The sequence below is a fragment of the Spermophilus citellus genome, assembly GCF_964194105.1.
Source record: "Spermophilus citellus genome assembly, chromosome: 6".
Taxonomy (NCBI): Eukaryota; Metazoa; Chordata; class Mammalia; order Rodentia; family Sciuridae; genus Spermophilus; species Spermophilus citellus.
Window position 1 is genome coordinate 13390812 of NC_138187.1, and position 18117 is coordinate 13408928.

At 48.9% G+C, this 18117-nt stretch overlaps 1 long non-coding RNA gene across 1 annotated transcript; it reads left to right on the plus strand.

Annotated features, from left to right (window-relative positions):
* Positions 1 to 539: 539 nt before the first annotated feature.
* LOC308651909 lies at positions 540 to 6624 on the plus strand. Its single transcript, XR_014022690.1, has 3 exons — positions 540 to 1870; positions 4171 to 4296; positions 5988 to 6624. It is a non-coding gene; the product is annotated as an uncharacterized lncRNA (long non-coding RNA).
* The last annotated feature ends 11493 nt before the right edge of the window (positions 6625 to 18117 follow it).

The window sequence follows — 18117 nt, forward strand, 5'->3', positions numbered from 1 at the left end:
CACATCTGTGGGTTCTTCGTGTGTGCCAGGCAGAGGGGAAGGGGAAAGAAAAGAGGGCGCCCTGAGTTTATAGAGTAGAAAGGTTCACGGCGCGTGGGTGGATGCGGAAGGCAACCACTGCTCCTCCCACTTCTAATCATTATTCCATGGAAAACTACTGTTCAGATGTGGGGACGCTCACCTGTAATCCCCAGTGGCTCAGGAGGCTGAGGCAGGAGGATCACAAGTTCAAAGCCAGCCTCAGAACTTAGCGAGGCCCTGAGCAACTCAGCAAGACCCCTGGGTTCAATGCCCAGTTCAAAAGAAAGAGAGAAAAATCTTTATTGTCTGATATTTGCCAGGGCCTCTCCTAGGTTTTAATCGCTCAGCCAACTGTATGCACACAGATCTACCCACCCCTCCCAGCATTTCTGATATCCCAGAGGCGTGTCCCATGGAAGGAGAATTGGAAACTGGGGAGGGGAAGAGAGAGAGGGAAGTGACTCACTTCCCGCTGGGCAGCCAGAGGAGGCTCATGGGAAGTGACTTAGGATGGGGCTGAAATGACACTGTTTGCATGTCATGGACCGTCCTGGAGACGGGCCTTCCCAGGCAGCATGGGATGCTCAGGACCAGCCCCAGGAGGAGGTGCTGTCATTGATGCCAGCTCACGGAGAGAAGTTAAGAAGCAAATTCAAAGTCCCGTGACTGGTGAGCCCGACTCCAGAGCTGGGCCCTGAGCCCCCAGGCCCCACCCCCCCTTCCCTCACCTTGGAGGACTTCCAGAGGACAGCGAGGGAGCTTTCTGGGAAGGCAGGGGACTTTCTGTTCCTGTCCCTCTTGCCTGGTCCTTGCTAGAGGTCGGTCCAGTGGGTGAATAAACAAACAGGAGTGTGACCAGCAGAGACCCAGGCAGGCCATTCCGGGGGATGGAAACTAAATGTGCACGATGCTGTGGCCCAGGACCATGTGACCAGCGGGGGCAAGAGGATGCTGGCCCTGGGACGGCAGAAGTCTTGAGTCTGTGACAGGACACAGTGGCCCACTCCCTGGCCATTCATTCCAGCCTTGTCCCAAGAGCCCTTCCCCGCCTCTGGGGCTGGAGAGCAAGACACACAGTCTCCCGTTTCCTGGTCCAGGGACAGGAGCCTCAGGGGAACCCGCTTTGCTAGTGTGGTTGGTGGCAGATGCAGGGGTGCCTCTGAGGCCACAGCAGCCCCACGGTGGGGACCGAGGCAGCAGCTCTCCTGGTGGCCGAGCTCCGTTGTGCAGAAGGTCCCCTGGTGTCCTTTCCTCCAGACTCCCCAGAGATTCTCAAACTATCTGCGATAAGTGGCCTGCTGCTGGACTTTGGTTTTTGTGAGATGATGGTACAGCTCGTGTCTCACGGGCTCCCGCTGCCCGCACGGGTCTCTCCTCTATTCAGAGAGACAAACCCATCCATCCCATTTTTATGGACGTCACAGCAATGTCAACGCTGATGCAGAGGTTTCTAAACACTTACTCTCCAGTGGCCGGGCCAGAGAAGCCAGTCACAAAATTGCCTGACATGTCACTCTACCCCGCGTGCCACCCAACAGTGGGTGACAACTAAGTGACCCAGGCCAATCTTCTCTCCTGGGGAATCTGAATGGGACCCAGGAGCCCCGAGGAAGCAGAATTTGGAATGAAGCCGAGGTCATGAATAGGGAGAAACTCTGGAGTGGGCAAAAGCTCTGAGACAAGAGAAATGGAGACAGGGCAGGGGAGAGGAGGAAGAAGGAAGAAGAACAGGTCCTCCGGGCGATGTGTGGGCACCAAAGCTCCTGTGGTGCCTGTCGCCATTCCCAGTCTCCGGGGCCCAGTGAGCAGCTGCTGCCTGTGTTCCTGTGATCTTCCTGCTGGATCTGAGGTCAAATTAATCTGTCTCTTCCTTGCAACTCAGACTCAGGGATGGGAGTGGCATGAGGTGGGCAGGCCTGTCTGGTTCCCTAGGAAACAGAACCCCAGTGTCAACTTGGACTGGGGGAACAAGCCAAAGAAGTTTTGCAGCAATCAATTCTAGTTCTTCTGTCTCCAAGAGGCTGCGATTCTAAACAAAGAAGAAAAAAGACCCACAATTTAACTGATGGCTCCTTCCCATCTCCTGTCATTCATAGGTTTGATACGCCCATTTAACTGATGGCTCCTGCCCATCTCCTGTCATTCATAGTTCTGTTTTGCCCATTTAACTGATGGCTCCTGCCCATCTCCTGTCATTCATAGTTCTGATTTGCCCATTTAACTGATGGCTCCTGCCCATCTCCTGTCATTCATAGTTCTGATTTGCCCATTTAACTGATGGCTCCTGCCCATCTCCTGTCATTCATAGTTCTGATTTGCCCACAGGGCACTGTGGAGAAACCAGAGTTCCTGCACGTCCAACCCAGTCTGCACACCTGTGGGGAGACTTCTGATCAGTTGGCGCCTTGCAGGGGAACTCCTTCTTGGTCTGTGGCAGGGATGGTTGGAGCGGGATGTTTTCAATGTGCAAACAAGAGTGAGCTGTCACCAGGGGTAGCCTGGTGGAGGAGCAGGCAAGTAACCAAGGCCCAGGACTGACGTGGAGCCAAATGGACCCAGGGTAACCTCTAAGCTGGTCTGGAACCCAAAGTTTCCTGGAGGAGCTATCCCCTAAGCTTATCTTGGAGGATAAACTGATATTTGCCAGATAAAAGGGGATGGAGAAGGGCACCCTATGCAGAAGTCCCTTCATGGGTAGAATCTGGAGAAATTAAAGTACAATGTGGGGAGAGATGTTGAGAGATGAGGCTAGAGAGCTAATCACGAGCCAGGTCACTGCCGACAGATGCACCATGCTGTTTGGTTAGATGTTCTTGACTGCAAATCAGAACACCTGGGATCACCTAATTTAAACAACGAGGACGTGTTACAACTTTCCATGACAGGAAGCCTGCAGGTCCATTTGGTTCCAGGCTTGCTTGATCTACTGGCTCAAGCATGGCATCTGGTTCCTTCCATCTTTCTGCTCTACCATCCACCTGGTTGTACAATGGCTGCCATGGTTCCAGGCATTGCATCCAGGCACTGAAAAATCCATCAGAAAATGTACCTGGCACCAGACTTGGTACTGTAGAGCTGAGGCTGTCTGTCCCTTGGGTCTCTATTTCAGAGCAAGGAAATCTTTTCATAAATCCAATCATGTAGTCACATGGCTACAAGTAACAGAAAAGGAGGTTGGGAAATTAGTAATCACCCTATATTCCAAGTATAATGATAATAGGCTTTATTATCATTAAAAGGAAAGAGAATGAATATTGAGAAACAATTATCAACCTTGACCATAGCAAGAGACCAACCGTATCTGCTCAGTGGGCTGTTATCAGACCAGTCCTGTATTAGTTGTAACTATTTGTGCAATTACTAGTTAAATGCTTGTCTTTCCAAAGATACTGTAAATTTTTTTTGAGAGTCGGGACCATGTCCGTCTTATAGACACTGAATTACTAATCCTCAAGTGATCGACTGAGTGAAAGAATGAATCATCCTTATTTCAGAATTCTCCCGAAGCATCCCTGGGTTGATTAAAGAGTCTTTCCCTAGAAAATGCTTCACTCTTAGGGGCCACTGTCTTTATAAGAGTCGTGAAAAATGAAACCAACATCAGTCAAAGGCAGGCTTTGTTCTGGCAAAGATGAAGGGCCCGGAGAGAGGTCATGAGGCTGTAATGAAATCGAGTGCCAAGAGGATGGTGTGATGTTGAGTGCAAGGCCGTGAGAGCTACAGTACAAACCTCAGTGCAGTTAGAGACAGAGGACCCGATCCCCCACCTGCTCTGGTCCTGCTAGTTTGAGTCATTTTCTGGACGCTGACTTCCTGCTGACATTGTTTGGTGATGTCATGGGGAGAATTTTGACCGTCATTAAATTTCTGGCTAGAGGCTGGATAGGGCCAAAGAGGCTCGGGAGTGAGTGGGACCTAAAATCACAGAGTCCAGAAAACCAGGTCTACGGAGTTGGTGTGTCAGATACCAGGACCCCTCTGCTCTGTCCCCTGGTGGCCTCGTGGGGGGACACAAGGGCCAGCCATCCTGAGCCCTTATTTAGGGACTGGCGATGTTCTAATTAGGCGCTTCATATAATTTAACTGGTTCAACCCTCACAGCTCAGACCAACTTTTGAAGAACGTTCTGGCTTTGTTCCTATTTTACAGATAGGGAAACTGAGGCCGGCGGGCTCTGTTTTTGCCTGAGATCAAATAACCAGAGAGTTGCCGAGCTGGGGTTCGAACTCCTGCCTCGCAGGCTGATCACTTCGACCACCCCTGGCTCTGCTTCAGGTAAGTTTTCCAAATTTCTGGGCTCCTGTGTGATGGTGTGTTTTACTGTCTGGGGCAAAAAAAATAAATAAATAAAATAAAAGGAAACATAAGACACATGAAAATAATTTTTCATAAAGCTCAATTCACCGTCTCATCTTATAGGACAGGGACATCTCAAAGCCAGCGCTTAGTAAAAAAGAAAATCTTATTCGGTTCCAATGACCCTCGCTGTGTCGTCCTGGGAGTCTGGATCACACATTCTTCGAAACCCTTTGACTTCAGATTGTGCACTTTGCTGTGTCTGAATTATACCTCAGAAACCCATAAACACATATTGAATTCTAGCGAGCGATGCGCTTGCTGAAGTGTTTAGGGGTGAAGCGTCCTGACCTCGGCAGTCGGTTTTGAATTACATTAAAAAAAAAATAGATGGATGAAGGAGGGAGAGAGAAACAGGGTGATATAAGATGAAGTCAGCTAAGGGAAACCTGAGGGCGAAACCTAGGCAGTGGGTAACCTGTGCTTCCTTCACGATATTTTCAATTTCTCTGTATGTTTGGGGGGGACTTAAATGTGATGTCAGAAGGAAAAAAAAATACACCTGACCTGCTCCAAGAAAGGTGCTGGAAACTGGTATTCTGTCTCATGGACTGTGGCAGGCACATTTTTCCCCAGCATTAAAACCCAAGTTTCATTGTTTGGGCATCTGGTGAAGCCCAGGAGCCAAGATGTGGGGTTGGCACCGACCTGCTGGGGTTAGGTCCAGTTTGACTGTGGGCCCCACGGGTTTTGTGCCAGAGGCTGGGCCTCTACTGCAGCATTGTGAGGTGGTGGGACTTTAAAAGGCGGGGCCTAGTGGATGATAATTAGGTCCCAGGCTCCAGCCTTGCAAATGGATGAGTGCTTGTCTCTTGGGGATAGGTTGGGTGTGGTAGGAGAAGATTACTTCCCTTGAGAGGAGACTGCTATAAAAAGAGAGTAAGCCTGCCCCTTCCCAGGCTCTGGTTTCCTGTCTTTCTGTGTGACCTGTCCCCTCTCTTCTGCATGTGTTTCCAGCTTATGATTCCATCGGTCATCAGGCCCTCACTGAAGCCAAGCGGATGCTGTCACCATGCTCTTAGATTTCCACAACTGGGAGCTAAATACACCTTTTAGCTTTATATATTTTCCAGCATCAGGTGTTTTATGACAGCAACACAATTCAAATGAAAATTATAACTTGAAGCGCTCAATGTATCAAGATGCTCACCATGTGTGATAATGCAGGCCAGCTCATTGAATAAAGGGACAAATGAGACCACCCAGCCCGTTCATAGCACTCTCTCCTCACCCCAAGGCTGAATTCCAATATGGTATGGGCCATGTGATGAGGTCTTGGTAAATGAGGAACTGCGTACCTGACAGTGGTCCTGTAGGTTCACATCACCTGGTGGCATCATAGCTATCTCAGTTTGTGTAAGTACATTCTGTGACATTCACACAATGACATTGTCACCTGACTTTGCATTTTTTAAAATATATCTCCGTCATTAAGCTATGCATGACTATGACTTAGATCTATGGGGCTGGAATTGGGACTCAGTAGTAGAGCACTTGCCTGACAGACATGAGCCCTGGGTTCAGTCCCAGCATCACCAAAAAAAAAAAAAAAAAGTAAATAAATGAATAAATAGATAAATAAATTAGCATCTGATGTGATTTTACCACAGTCATTAGGAAATCACTCTGGGAGCAGCCAGCAGCCATGTTGGAAGGACACTCAAGCAGCCCGAGGAGAGACCCAGGTGAGGAACTGAGGCCTCCTGCCAGCGGCCAGTGCTCAGCTGCCTGGGGTGTGGTGAGCCACCTGAAACAGCTGCTCCACCCCAGCTGAGCCTTCAGAAGACTGGGGCTCCTCTTCTTTGGGGGCACCTTCCTCAGATTCCCAGAGCACCCCAAAGCCCAACCCTGGATTCGTTGCAGCAGCTGATCTCCATAACTGGACACTGTCCTTGGAAGGTCATTGAACTCTTGGGCCTATCTCTTACTGTCCCACAGAAATAAGTGGGAGAGAGGAGTGAGGAGCGGGTTGGTGAGGAAGACAGTGTTCATGCCCAGCTTCACACGAGCGTCCACTTTGACCTGGACAGAGATGGACTAAGGCTGCAGCATCTCAGAAAAGACACCAGGAAAGTTGGAATCTGCAGAGTTAATAATGAACAGATTGGGCTGGGGCAAGGCTCGGCGGTAGAACGCGTGCCTCGAATGTTCAAGGGCCTGGACTTGATGCCCAGCACCACAAAATAAGGAGAATGATGATGAAGAAGAAGAAATAGGTCTATTTCAACCCTTGGCCTGGAAAGGGTGCCTGGGGTAGGAATATCCATCACCTTTTTGGGAGAAGGGGGTTGTCTTAATCTCTCCGGGTCTCTGCCATTTGCAGTTTTTCTTTCTTTTTTTTTTTAAAGAGAGAGTGAGAGAGAGGGGGACAGAGAGAGAGAGAGAGAGAGAGAGAGAGAGAGAGAGAGAGAGAGAGAATTTTTAATATTTATTTATTTTTTAGTTCTTGGCAGACACAACATCTTTGTTGGTTTGTGGTGCTGAGGATCGAACCCGGGCCGCACGCATGCCAGGCGAGCACGCTACCGCTTGAGCCACATCCCCAGCCCCATTTGCAGTTTTTCTATTAGGATCAAACAGAGACGCCTCGGGCCCCAATTCTAGCCGCAAAGTTTGCAAGTATCTGTACCTCCCACACCTTTCAGGAGAAAGTGTTAGAAAGGAAAACAGAGCATATGGAAATGGGAGGAAGCTGTGAGGGTCTGGGGTGCAGATGTTCCGCAGCTTATAGTGGGGTGCGTCCTGAAAAATGGAAAATATTATAAGCCAAAAGCACATCTGATCCACCTAACCTACCAACACCAGAGCGTGGCCTCATCTACCTTAAAAGTGCTCAGCATTACATCGGCCTTCAGTTGGGCCAAGTCCTCTAATGCAAATCGTATTTTATAACAAAGTGTTGACGCTCTCGGGTAATTTATTGATTCTGCACCGCACACGGTAGAGTCTTGGTCCTTCGTCTCCTATTAAAAGCCCAGAAAAAGATCAGCATTCAAAACTCTGAGTACAGTTTCCACTGAAGGCGTGTTGCCAGACCATTGTTAAGTCAGGGAGTGTATGTCTCATTCTCTCCCTGTCTTTTAATAGCTAATGAATTAATTTTTCGCTTCCTGGCCATGCAGGGAGTGGCTCTGCTCGCCCCCTGCTCTGGTCATGATATGCCATCACAGGCCCAAAGCAACGGGGCCAATCAATCTTGGAGAGAAAGCTATGAGCTAAATAAACCTTTCGTCTTTCTAAGCTGATTATCTCAGGCATTTGGTTATGTAAAGGAAAGCTGACCAATGCAGTGACTACTATTTAGAGATTTCTATTTTCCTTCAACAGGGTCCTAAGAGCTCAACTAGAGAAATTTAGTGATGTGTTCCAGCCCTGGGAGCAAGCAAGCTAGGTGCTCCCGAGAGGCAGCACAGGAACTTAAGGAGTCATTTCAAGCACACCTTTGACAATATGTGGTTTTTACCATACTTGCCAACTTCGAGTCTCCCTCTGTTTTTTATATGGTTGGGGTACTGGGGACTGAACCCAGGGGCACTAAACCACTGAGCCCCATCCCCAGCCCTATTTTGTATTTTATTTAGAGACAGGGTCTCGCTGAGTTGCTTAGCACCTCGCTTTTACTGAGGCTGGCTTTGAACTGGTGATCCTCCTGCCTCAGCCTCCCAAGCCGCTGGGATGACAGGTGTGCTCTACCCCATGCCCACACTGAGAGACATGGACAGAATGAGCAGGTCTCTCTCTTTCTCTGAAGCCTCCAGTTTCCTTTGAGTCAAACAGAATTTCAAAGGCTCTTGTTGGAGAGTGTAACACATGTGGTTTCCTAATCCTCCAAAGCTAAAGTCACCCATGATCCTGGACTCCTCACTCCCAGAGCCCTTGGGCTTTAGAGACCACTCCCTGATGATGCTGCAGGGTCAATGTGAACAAGGTGACCCTCTGCTGACAGCTGTCAGCTTCTTACTTGCCCCGGGTCTAAGCATCTGATTTGTCTCTCTGTGCTCTGACCATCAGCCTGACAAATGCCAAGTCTCCTTTGTATAGTTTGCACTTGAACACAAAAGTCCTTCAGTTTTCCTCCTTTGTTGATGGCACATTGTGAGGAAAGAAGAAGTGAATTTGGCTCTCCTTTGAAAGCCCTCACCAAAGGTCAGGCTTTCTTTTGCAGCTGTAAGTGGCCCATGACATACTGTGTGCATAAAAGGGATAGATTAGCAGCCCTGCTCTTGCATCAAAGCTGCGCCAGGCACATAATCTGTCTCCTTTTTCTTGGGCAAAGCCACCTGGGGTTTGATTTGATGGGTTTCATTTCTGACCCTGCGTGAAGGACAGCTGCAATACCCAGCCTCCTTTCAAAGGCAATGTTAGTCAGCTTTCAGTTACTGTAACAAAATACCTGAGATAATAAACTTATAAAGTCAAAAGGTTAATTTTGGCTCACCATTTTGAGGTTTGAGTTCTTGGTCAGTGGCCCCATTCCTTTTGGCCCCGTGGTGAGTCAGTAAAGCATGATGAAGAGTGGGGTGGGGACAGGGAGTGTGGAATAAAACCATTTACCTCAGGGCCAAGAAGCCAAAGAGAGCAGGCGGAAGGGAACGTGGTTCCAATATTGTTTGCAAGGTCACGGCCTCAACTACTGAAAGACTTCCCACTAGGCCTCACCTTCTAAATGTTCCAGAACTTTCCAGCGTGCCACAGGCTGGAGACTCAGTCTAATGCATGGACTTTGAGGACAACTACCTAAATCTTAAAAGATGCCCACCCTAGTGTTCATCTGGTATGCCCACCTACTACACGCCATGCTCTGCTCCAGACACTTGGAAAATACACTTCGGAGACACAGAACGCTCTCAGCTCTCAGGTGTAGCCTTTGAGTGACAGGTGGGAATCCTACCATGTCTCACCCAAACGCAGTCACTGAGAGATGCCGGGAGAGTCGAGTGGGGACAACAGGCATAGACCAGGACCACCTGGGCAAACCACAGGATGCGTGCACGTGCAGGGGCCCCAGGGCTCCCCGTGCAGTGGACGCAGGCCTGTGGGCATTTGTGGAGTGGAATGAGCACACGTTTTGGAGTTGAGCAGAGCTGGGCCTGAATTCCAGCTCCGCTTCGGGCTAACGGGGGCCGAGAGCTACTCATGCCTTCTCTCCAGTCTTCAGCTCCCCTGGGTAATAGGATTAAGTGAGGAGATAATATATGAAAGACATCTGTCCCCATACTTGGCACCTAGTAGGCGCTTAATGAATATTAATGTGCCCCACCCCCACCCTATCGATTTACTTAGATTTGGAGCCAATCTTCAGTATCTAAAGCAATTTACTTGGTTTGCAGAAGACTCGCAGTGGCTAACGGGCCTCAGGAAAGTTTCTAGTGGAGGAAAAGGGGAATGAGATTTGTGGGGAAAATCATAATAATTACGATGTTTCTGGAGGGTTTGGTCCTGCTTAGGTTTGCCACAAAGCAAGTCGTGTTTTTATGGCCCATTGTAGAGATAAGGAGGCCAAGGCGTAGACCAGGGGTGTCCGTGTTTTGTGTGAAGGGCAGAGAGTGAATATTTAGGCCCCATGGGCCACAGTCATGGGACTCTGCCGTTGCAGCAGGAAAGCTTCCATACATGGGTGAAGAAATGGGCTCAGCCAGGTTCCAACAAAACTTTATTTATAAAAGCAGGCCACCTGGATTTTACATGCGGGCCTCATGCCTGTCAACCCAGGAGCTTGGGAGGCTGAGGCAGGAGGTTCGCAAGTTCAAGGCCAGCCTCAGCCACTTAGGGAGACCTGCAGACCCTTCCTTTGTCCGTGCTGCACCCTGGTCCTCTGCGCAGGTGGACACTGCACACACATGTTGAATCTCCAAAGGGAGGAGCCTGTGGCCGGTGAGGAATGAGCTGGGATATTGGGGTCATTTCTGCCTTCTGGGTCTCGGAGTCATTTCTCCATACCTACCCCTCTGTAGCAGAGATCCAAACGTGGAGCTTCCTGGGAGCAGAGAGTGTCTTCGTTAGCATTGATTCATTCATTCCTTCATCCAGCAGATGTTTATTAAGTGCCCGGAAGGGTTTGCTTGCTGGGGCTAGGCTGATAAACAGGTCAGACAGGTCTGACCTCCCAGGGAGGCTGTGTGTTCCCAGGGTATGGAGGCAGGGGGCAGGTCATTGCTGTGCAATGTGATCAGGTTTGTGATATGGAATATCTGAGCATCAGGGAGTTGAGATCAGAGAAAGCCTCCTAGAGAAAATGAAGTCTACCCTGAGATTTGACATCATGTAATCAAATATGTAAACCTGGACTGATACCGTTGGCTGCAAGTAAGAGAGACCAGAAAAACAGCACCTTAAACAAGTCAGAGACTGGTGGACTGGTGCCATGGTCACAAGGGACTCAGAATTTTTCTATCTTTCTGGGTTGCCATCAGCAGAGGGCTTTCAGCCTCAACGATGCCCCATGGTACATAATGGCTCCTGGAGTTCCAGCCATCATATCCACATCCGGGGCTGGAAGCAGCTGCTGGGGGAAGACAAAAAAGAGCTGCGTCAGTTGCCTGCCTCATTTCTACAGAGCTTTTCTGGAAGTTCCACCTAAGAACTTGTGCTTATGTTTCACTGACCAGAACATTGACACGTGAGCACATTCAGTTATAGAGAGAGGTGACCCAGCTGCATGGAGCCCAGCTTGGAGGCTCTGGCTTCCAGAAGAAGATGATGGTGGCAGATAATGGAGAAGGGGCCAAGGAAGGGCAGAGAAGACGGCAGGGGTTCGAATTTTATTTTTAACCTCATAAAACTTCCTCCCGGGTCTCAACATGCTAAAAGAAGGAAGTGGGAAAGCCGGGCCAGGCCTCCCGGCCCTGGACTCTTGCCCCATAGAAGGACAACCCACCACCATAGCCCAGCCAAGATGATTGGACAGTCTGAGCGCCTCTCCTGGCTCCCATGGATACAGGCGGATGTGTACCGTGCTCCAAGGAGGCCCAGGAGGTGGGCGTGGTCCAAGCTGCCCTCTTCCTTTTCTATTTTTTTTTTTTTTGAGTGGGGTACCAGGGATTGAACCCAGAAGCACTCAACCACTGAGCCACATCCCCAGCCATATTTCATATTTTATTTAGAGACAGGGTCTCACTGAGTTCCTTATCACCTTGCTTTTGCTGAGGCTGGCTTTGAACTTGAGATCCTCCTGCCTCAGCCTCCCCAGCCACTGGGATTACAGGCATGTGATTGGGCTCCCACTCAAATTATTAATCCACCAAATGGATTAACCCACTGATTAGGTTGCTGCTCTCACAATCCAATCTCTTCACCTGTGACCGGTCCTGCATTGCCTCACACATGAGGCTTTCAGGGAACACCTCATTTCCAGAGCATAACATACAGAGATGTGAAGCCTATTTTCTGTCCATATTCTTTGACCAATACCAACAACATTCTATGTTTTAATCTTACATGCAGTAAATCTCCACCCAATGCAAACATTTTCATCATCCTTCTAGCCCTTGTGTGAAGTTCATGACAAAATGGCAGCCATTGGAAAGGGAGGAGGGACAGGTGGTTCCCGTAGGTTGAGGATGATTCTTCCAAGTCCTCTCTACCTGCCAAGGGATGGATTTAAAACCAACTTGAGGAGGAAAATTATAAGTTTTAAGATTTACTCATGTTGAGGGTGAGGCTAAAGAAAGAGTCAAGGATCAATTTTGGCCTCTAATTTAGGCAACTGGGTGGGTATTTTAATCCCCAGGGGCTGAAACTCCTTTGTTTTTTTTTGGACAGAGTCTCCCCATGTTGCCTGGGGTGGTCTCCAATCCCTGGGCTCAAATGATGAGCTGAGACTACAAGAGTGCACCACTGAGGCTGGAACTCTGTTTGGCACAGAGTAGATGCTAAATAAATGCTTGTGTGCTTCAAAAAAACAAATTTCTTCCCAAACCAGTCCCTTCCTTTGACTTCCTCTTTTCCTGTCCTGCATGTTGATGGTTTTCCTGGTCATTCAGCCTGGAGCTCAGCACTGACTCAGCTTCCCTTTAGGGCCTGTATTAAGGTTCTCCAGGGGAATGGAACCAACAGGAGACCGTGTGTGAGTCAGCCTCTCATCACTGTGACCAAAATACCCAATAAGAAGGACTTGGAGGAGGAAAAGTTTGCTGGGCTCACAGCCCCAGAGGTTTAGTCATAGTTGCCCAAGTCCATCGCTCTGGGCCGAGGTGAGGCAGAACATTCTGGCAGAAGGGCCTGGTGAAGGAGAGCTTCCCCCTTTCATGGCAACCAGGGAGCCAAGTGACCAGCCACTTCCTCAGCCACAGCCCTGCCACCTACAGTGACCCCCACAGTTACCACGCAGACCAGGATGTTGGATTGATTAGGCCACAGTTCCCCAAACCCAACCGTGTCACCTCTGAACATTCCTGCATCGACACAGGAGTTTGGGGCAGCACCTCCTATCCAGATCATAACGTCCTGCCCCCCCCCCCGACTCCCACCCCAAATCATGTTCCTCTCACAAGGCGACATGCACTTAGCTCATCGCCAAGAGTCCCACAGTCCTAACGGTCCCAGCACCGCCCAGAAAGTCCAAGGCTAGGTCTCACTTGAGACTCAAGGCAAGCTCTTGGCTGTGAGCCCCTGGAAAGATCAAAAGCAAGTGACGTGTAGCCAATGTTCAGTTGCACCGAGGAAAGAGTCCGTTCTAAAAGGGAGGGAGAGGGGGATAAAAAAAAAAAAAAAAAAAACGGGGTGGGACAAACACAAGACCAAAATATCCAGCCAAGCAAACAGATCCCAAACTCTGCTTGCAGCACCTGGGTCACGTGGTGGTGAGATGTCCTGTCCGGGGGGCCTGGGCAGTTCGTTGTGCCACGTGGACCTTGCCAGTTGTACTGCACATGGGGTCTCTTTAGCCTGGCTCTCTGTGAGGCCAACAGCTTTCCTTTCTACAAGACTGACACCTCTTAATCCCCCGGGGTCTCCATTCCAGCTCCAACTTCACCTTGGCAGTTTGACTCATCACCCTCTCGAGGGCAGCCTTCAGGGACTCTGACTCTGTCGCACGTTGCCTGGCCTCCAAGGCCTTCCTCTGAAAATTCAGTGGAAGCCTCCATGACCCTTGAACTCCAGAAGCCTGCCTTCTCGTGGACCAAGCACCATGTGAACAACACCGAGGTCTGACCCAGCTCATGCAGTTAGCTGGGGTCCCCGGCATCATGACTGCAGTTGTTTCTTGGTGCCTGGGTGGCTAGACATGGGGAAACCTCACGCTGGGTCCTCCTGTGCCCAGAGGGTACCCTTGTGATCGCTTCTCTAAGTAATTTTCCCTTCTGTATCTGAAGCCTCCAAGGAGTATGGTCGAGATGCCCCCAAGCCCGCTTTCCTATTGTCTTTGTGCAAAGTACAGAGCATCTCTTCAGCGACTGTAATCCCTTCAACAACCACGCCTTCCTTAGCCCCAGGTTCATGCACTTTTCTGGTCAAACTGCAAGTTTTTAAAACCCTCCAGCTGTACTTTCTGCTCCCAATTTTCCCAGTAAACCTCCTTAAGGTTGCCAGAAAAATCCATGTCACTGACCGAATGCTGTGCTGCCTTGAAATTCCCTCCACCAGATCCAGCCTCGCACAAAGTCGTGGGTGATGGGCGAAATGCAGACTAATTCTCTGCCAGAAAATAACACGAGTGGCCTCCTGTCCAATTCCCAAGAGCGCCCTCCTCTCTCTCTCTCTCTGAAGTCTAATGAGCACGGTCCGCATTCCAGTCTGAGCTCCCACCAGAATCGCCCACTGAACTCCACTTCACAACACGCTAGGGCTTCTCCATCCTGCATCTCCAAAGTGTTCCAAATTCCTTCCATAAACCAGTCCCAAAGGCCTCTGAACCATATGGTCAGGGTAGTCATGGCAACAACCTCACTTCTTGGTACCAATTTCTGTGCTTAGTTAGCTTTTTGCTGTGGTGACCAAAATACCCAACAAGGACAACTTAGAGGAGAAAAAGTTTATTTTTGTCTCATGGTTCCCGAGGTTCAGTACATGGCCGGCCACGTTCACTGCTCTGGGCCCAAGGTGGGGCAGAACCTCATGGCGGGAGGGCGTGGCCAAGAGAGAGAGGGACCACAGGGAAGATAAGTCCTTCCAGGGCCCACCTTCGGGGATCCACCTTCTTTAGTCATAGCCCTTCTGCCCACAGTTACACCAGTCCATCTAAACCAGGACAGAGTGATTAGGTCGCAGCTCTCACAATCCAGTCATTTCACCTCTGAGCATTCCCCCGTCCACACGGCAGATTTTGAGGGACACCTCATATCCAAAACTTAACAATGGGGAGATAGATAGGTTATAAGGAATTGGTTCACACAATTCTGGAGTCTGAGAAAGCCCCAGTTCTGCAGCCAACAACTCAGGGCCCATGAGAGTGGAGCTACAGTTCTCGTGTGAGTCCCCAAAATAAAAATTAGGAGAGCCAAGGTCATACAGTCATGGCCCCCAAATTATGGTGGCTCCATTTTCAGTTTTTCTACTTCACAACAGTGCAAAGACCATTTACATTCAGCAGAAACTGCACTTGGGATTTTAGACCTGGATCTCTTTCTGGGTTATTCGTGTGTGGTGCAATGTTCTCTTATGAAGTTGAGCACAGGCAGCAAGCTGAGCTCCCAGCCAGCCACAAGTTCACAAATGGAAACTCCTGAGACGCTCCGGCTTGCTGTGTCGCTAAGCTAGGAGACCAATAGGTGAGGCATTGGGGTGACCAGTAGGTGAGGCATAGTCACATGTTCAACTTCTCTCTTCTACTGGTAATGGGTTTATGGTGCCGTGTCTCCACCAGAGTCAAGGAGCTCCTGAGAGCCTGGCTTAAGACCTAAGGAAAACTAATCACTTGAGTCTGAAGGCCAGAAAAGATATATCCCAGCTCACAGGCAGCGATTCAAGAGGAGCTTCCTTTTTTTTCAGCCTTTTTTTTTCTCTACTCAGGTCTTCAACTGATTGGAAGAGCCCCTCTGCCTTAGGAAGGGCCATCTGCTTTACTTAAGTCACAATTTAAGTTGGTTGATCCTATCCAGAAACACCTTCCCAGGCATTCCCATAATATTTACCAAATATCTGGGCACCCTGTGGCCCAGTCAAGTTGACACATAACTATGCCAAGTTCTTCCATTGAAGAGTTGCTTTCTGTATAATCAGAATCTTGAAAGAGAGAGAGAGAGAGAGAGAAAGAGGGAGGGAGGGAGAGAGAGAGAAACCCAAAAGGGAACACTTGAAGGGAATTTAACCATGGGACTATTTGGAAAGGTGAGGGCAGGATGGAGGTCACCTCAGGCTAAAGGACAGTGAGGTCCCCAAGAACCCGCAGCAGAAGGAAGCGCTGTGACCTGCAGGGAACAAAGAGAGGAAATGTACCAGGTGCCCATCAAATCGCTTGACATATTAACTTCTTTGAAATTTTTACTGAGCTGTAACTCACATGTTACCCAATTTACTGAGTGAAGGTGTACAATTTGATGGGTTTTGGTGTTTTTACAGAATTGGGCAGCCATCACCACAGTCCATTTTAGAACATTTTCACTACCCTCAAAAGAAGCCCCACGCCCCAGCCCAGGCAGTACTAATCTACTTCCTGTCCCTAAAGATTTGCATATTCTGGGGGCTGGGGCTGGGGCTCAGTGGCAGAGCACTTGCCTAGCATGGGTGAGACACTGGTTCGATCCTTAGCATCACATACAAAAACAAGCAAATAAAATAAAGGCATTCTGTCCGTCTACAACTACAAAAAAAAAAAAAAAAAAAGAAAAAAAAGATTTGCATATTCCAGACATTTCATGTATTTGGAATCTTAAGACGTGGTCCGTGTGACTGGCTTCTTTCACTTAGCACATTATTTTCAAGTTTCATCCACGACAACCCAGATGCTATCATTTTATAAGGAGAGACATTAAAGGCTCAGAGAAACTGGGTAACACTGAGAAAGGACTCACCCCAGGTGGTGTAGACCATTATGCTGTGTGGCTTCTCAGCCACCAGAGAGCTCAAGCCAGCTCTCCCTCCGCTCTGGGCTTCACCTCCCCACACCAGCTCAGCCTGATTCACTGCCCCGTTAACATCCACTGGGGGTCTATTTCCATCACCTCAGGACGCAGGGGTCATCTGGCCTTTTCTCCTGTTCCCAAGCATTTCTTCTTCCTTCTCCTGGTGACAGGACTCTGGCTTCCTTTGCAGAAACCACCTTTACCCTACTCTCTCCCAAGTGCCTTGGTGGGGTAGTTTCCAGCAACTGCTGAGGGAGTAACCCTGTGACCAGGTCTGGCCAATGAGGGTACCAGAATCCCCAGACATCGGTGATGGGTCCAGAGTCAGAAATGTCACCTGATTGGAAAAAAGGAGATCAGAGGTGGGGAGGAGTGTTCGTTGGAGGATCCTGGGAAAGTCAAGTCTTCCCTCTCCTGCAAAAGCCAGAGGAAGAGACCCTCACCCTTCCCATGGGTGGAGGGGTGTGATAGAAGGTCCCCTATGGAAGTGCTATGGTCATTTTGTGGCCATGTATGAGAGCTACGGAGAGGTATTATGAGCCTAATACCAGCTCCATAGAATGGGGGTGGATTAGAGAGAGAGAGAGAGAGAGAGAGAAAGTGTTTGGTTTTAGATTTTTAGATCCTGGATCAAGCCATACCTAAAGTTTCAAGCTAGACATCTCTTTCTTTTTGCAAAACAAATAAGTTCCTATTAGAAACAAAAGTGAGACGTTTTGTTCTCTTCTAGATGAAATAAGGGTGAAATATAAATTCATGTTTGAAAATTATTTTCTTCCATAGCCACAACGTATATGGTTTAAAGCAGTCAAATAAATAACTTAGATAACTATTCTTTTAATGCCCACATGGCCTTATTTAAACACACACCTGCACACCCTGAGCATCACCAAGCAAGCACGACAGGTGGCATCTCCACACAATATATTATTTTTTTATTGTTGCAATAAAGCTGCTTGGAGGTTAGGCATGGAAAATACCACATAAAAGCTGTTCCCCCTGCAGAACAGGAGCATGGCTGTGGGCCATTGTTTCCACCTGGCAAAGACAATTTGGTCAGGAACGTGCTTCCCTGAAGGGGCCGGGAAAAATAGAAAAATAGGACCCATCTTAGCAGAAAACAGCGCAGGAAAAGTGGGGCAGAATGGGAATCCTGAACCCATCCGGGAAAGTCACATGTCAATGCAAAGGAAATGTGTCCATGGTGGGGGTGGAGCTTTGGGGGGAAGCTCTGCCGTCAGAGCTCCCCATTTTATAATATATTCATCCCTGAGGCCCCGGCTTGCAGCTTCTGCCTCAGTAGGTGGATCCCAAGTGTCTGTAGAGTTGCTGTTGTTGTTGTTGTTTAATCTCAAGAGCTTATTCTGATGTGTGTGCTCGGTGAAAACCCCAGGATGAGCATCTGAAAATTCTAACTCTGCAAAGACAGATAATTAGATCATTGAATTTTTTTTTTTCTTTTCTGAAGGGAGTACCATGAAGAATGGAGAAATTCTCAAAACCCACCAAACAACCAAACAAAAACTCAGTAGCAATAAATAAAAAGCATTTCAGGGGAGGAAGGTGGAGACAGGGTTATGGGGTGAACTTTCACCAGGCTTGGTCATGCTGGTTTGGGTATGGTTGCAGATGGCCAGGAGGACTGAAGGACGGACGGACGGACACACACACACACACACACACACACACCCGAGGTGGATTCTCCTTTCCCACTTCATTCTTTGATCCAGAAGTTTCT